Source organism: Vicia villosa, unplaced genomic scaffold (genome assembly GCF_029867415.1).
Source record: "Vicia villosa cultivar HV-30 ecotype Madison, WI unplaced genomic scaffold, Vvil1.0 ctg.003184F_1_1, whole genome shotgun sequence".
Classification (NCBI taxonomy): Eukaryota; Viridiplantae; Streptophyta; class Magnoliopsida; order Fabales; family Fabaceae; genus Vicia; species Vicia villosa.
Window position 1 is genome coordinate 203,504 of NW_026706133.1, and position 3,885 is coordinate 207,388.

Sequence of the window (3,885 nt, forward strand, 5' to 3'; positions counted from 1 at the left end):
AGCTGAAGACTCTGAAATTCAAACGTCTATTCATCACATTCTGAGTCCAAAAGAAAGTACAAGTACAAAAGGCTATAACGTCAAATCTCTGACTGACAAAAGGAACGTTAGAAGCTACAAAAGGCAAAGTCAGTAAAAGCAGCAAAAGCATGGCTCGAGGTAGTTGAAAAAAGTGTGAAACATTAAATGCAGCGTTGTACTATTCACGCAAAGCATTAAATGCTCCCAACGGTCATTTCCTCTAAAGCGCCTATATATAGAAGTTCCATTCAGAAGCAGCATATAACACTCTTGCGCAATTATACAGAAACACTGTCAAACTGAAAAGCAAAAAGAACTTCATCTTCAACCTCACAACTTTGTAATATCTTAGTGAGTGTTAAGAACTAGAACTTAAGAGAAATATCACTTTGTGATTACAACTTTATTAGAATCAAGTTATACTCTTGTAAACATTTATTTTACATTGATTGAAAAAAGGATTTCCTAGAGTGATCAAATTGTGATCTGTAGACTCTAGAAGACTTAGAGGGTATCTAAGTGGAAAACCATTGTAATCAGTTAGATTAGTGGATTAAATCCTCAGTTGAGGTAAATCACCTTGTCAGGGGTGGACTGGAGTAGTTTGGTTAACAACGAACCAGGATAAAAATAATTGTGTTCATTGTTTTTATCTATCATTTTGAGAAGTTACACTTATTCAATCCTCCCCTTTCTAAGTGTTTTTCACTCCTTCATTATCTATGCCAATTTCCCTCTCTTTTTCTTATATAAAAAGGGGGGATTATGGCGTTTATTGCCTCACCCTTAAGTTCTGCTTACGACGATGGATCGTTCTGAAGGTAAGAAAGTCTCTAAAGTGGTTTAGGCATGGCAATAAAACCCAGACCCGCGGGTACCCATCCAAACCCGCCCCGAAGTTGACGGGGAAAACCCGCTTTGACTGGGTTTGGGTTTGGGTTTTCCCCGATTATAAAATATGGGGACGGGTCGGGTAATGGGGACACTAGTACCCACCCCGAACCTGTCCCCGAACCCGCTCCGTTTATTTCATCATGTATATTATTGTTTATATTTCATAATTTATATTAATAAATATGTGGCTGATGTTTTGATAATTTGATTTGTATTTATTATTTTAAATATTTAAAATGTATGTATGAAATTTTTTGAGATTGTTTTATTTTGTTATTTATAATGTAATTTGATTTTTGAAAAAGTAAATATTTTTATTAAAAAAATTGATTTTACGAAATAGATGGTGGCCAAGCGGGGATACCCGAACCCGTTTGGGACGGGTTTGAGTTTTAATTCTCCATCCCCGTTTGGGTTTGGGGCGGGGAACGGGGATTGATTGGGGATTTGGGTTTGGGTTTGGGGAACGTAAAAACCGTCCCCGACCCGCCCTGTTGCCATGCCTAAGTGGCTCCTCTTCCACCTCCGAAGCAGAAGAAGAAGGGGGGTGTTCTCGTGAAGGCGTTCCTCAGTCAGACGGGGGTCATGTCATGACAACCCGATCGAAGTCTTCCAAAAAGGAAGGTGTTGTCAAGGAGCCTGATTTCGACTCTGAGTGGGATGAAGATTGGTACCAGTATTTCCACTCGGAGGAGTTCATGCGCCGGGGCGAATGATGTATTTTGTTTTTGCTTGGGCTTGTATTTCATCAATAAATGAATGAAATCTTTTTATCTTAGTCCTGTTTTGTTTATATGTTCGTAATATATGGTAGATATGTGCTCGGTTTTAACGTGTGGTCGCCAAGTGAGTAGAACTTTGGTCGACTGCCGGGGACGTGTGCCTGGCTGCGGTGAGTCTCAGGCCTCATTGCGTTGGGGTCTGAGTCTCTTGGCGTGAACGGTTCCTTCACGAGCAGGATGCTCTACCATCATGGTACCTCTATGACGGGGTGCTCGACATGCGTGCCTCCCGAAGGACTAAAATATTGCTCGATTAGTGGAGCAGGCTTTTGTCGTTTTATTTCAACATGAGGTGCTGGACGTGTACCTAGGTCGCACCTGTGTTCCCGGGTGTTTTTGATTGGACGCGTTCGGCCTTTAGCTGTAGTATTGTTTGAGTTTTTTAGTGTTTTAGGGTCGGGCGAGTTCTTCTCCCTGTAAGTTTTCCAGGTAGTAGGCTCATGTTCCGGTTTTTGCCCGGACACGATAGGGGCCTTCCCAGTTTGTGGCCAGCTTGCCTCCGCGAGAGTCTTTGTGGTTTCTTTTGTTTAACAAGCTGTCCACCTCGAACTCTCGTTTAATGACTTTAGCATCGTGTCTTAGAGAGATTTTTTGCTTGAGTGACACTTCACGTAAAACGGCTCCCGTCCGGATCTCTTCGACCAGATCGAGTTCCTCTCAGATTGCTTCCCTGTTTATTTCCTCGTCGAGGGGCTCTTCGGTATATATGGTGGGTACGTGTACCTCGATGGGAATCACGGCCTCTGTTCCGTACGTGAGTCGAAAAGGGGTCTCCCCGGTCGTGGAATGGGGGGTGGTTCGGTAGGCCCAGAGGATGTTGTGTAGTTCCTCGACCCATCCTTTCTTGATTTCGTCTAACCTCCTTTTTAGGCCTCTTAGAATTACTCTGTTGACGGACTCCGCTTGCCCGTTCGTTTGGGGGTGTTTGATCGATGCAAAGTGTTGTTTCGTCCCCAACTTTTCGACGAAATCTTGGAAGTGTTTGTCGATAAATTGGGTTTCATTGTCGGTGATGATGGCCAGGGGCACCCTGAACCGGGCGAGGATGTTTCTTTTATAGAAACGTAGCACGTTCAAGGATGTGATTTTAGCCAATGGTTCGGCCTCGATCCATTTGGTGAAGTAATATACAACCACTATGAGGTATTTATTTTGATTGTTTCCAGTGACTAATGGTCTGAGGGGATCCATGCGCCACCATGCAAACGGCCATGGGGATGATAAGGATTTAAGTTCGTCGGGGGGTGCGATGTGCATGTCCCTAAAATGCTGGCATTTGTCACATCTTTTTACGTATTCTTTGGCGTCGTGCTGCATGGTGGGCCAGTAGTATCCTGCCCGTAATGCTTTCCTGGCGAGGGACCTCCCTCCCAGGTACTGGGAGTTGATTCCTTCGTGTATTTCTCAAAGCACGTGAGGGGCCGTGCCTTCGTCAACGCATTTGAGGAGGGGGATTGAGAATCCTCTGCGGTATAATCGGTTTTCGATCAAGACGTATGAGCAAGCTCTTCTTCTAGTTATGGCAGCCTCCTTGGGATCATTCAGCAGGATTTTATTCGTGAGATAGTTGTAGACTGGGGTCATCCAGCAGGAAGCGTCCCCGATTGCGTTTATGTGTATCATTCTGATCGGAGCCTCGGTGCTGGGTCTAGGTAAGACTTCCTGGATTACAGACCTATTACCGCCCTTCTTTCTTGTGCTGGCCAATTTTGATAGAATATCTGCCCGGGTATTGTGCTCCCATGGAATATGTCTTACCTTGGCATTTTTTAACCGGGCCATCCTTTCGCGTACGAGGCTCAGGTATTCAACGAGGTGGTTGTTCTTGACTTGTTATTCACCCGAGATATGGGATGCTACTAGCTGGGATTCGGTGAACACTTCGATCTCCTCGGCATCGATGTCATCGGCGAGGCGCAATCCCGCGAGAAGTGCTTCGTACTCCGCCTGATTGTTGGAGGTGGGAAAGGATAGGGAGAGTGACACCTCTATTAGGGTTCTCTCTCCGTTCTCTAAGATGATGTGTGCTCCGCTTCCGGACGGGCTCGACGCTCCGTCCACGTCTAAGGTCCACTTGTTAGCGTCACAGGTTGATGTCTCGGGGAAAGCCATCTCGGCCACGAAGTCTGCCAGAACTTGTGCTTTTAGTGCTTTCCTCCCCTCGTACCTTATGTCGAATTCTGAAATC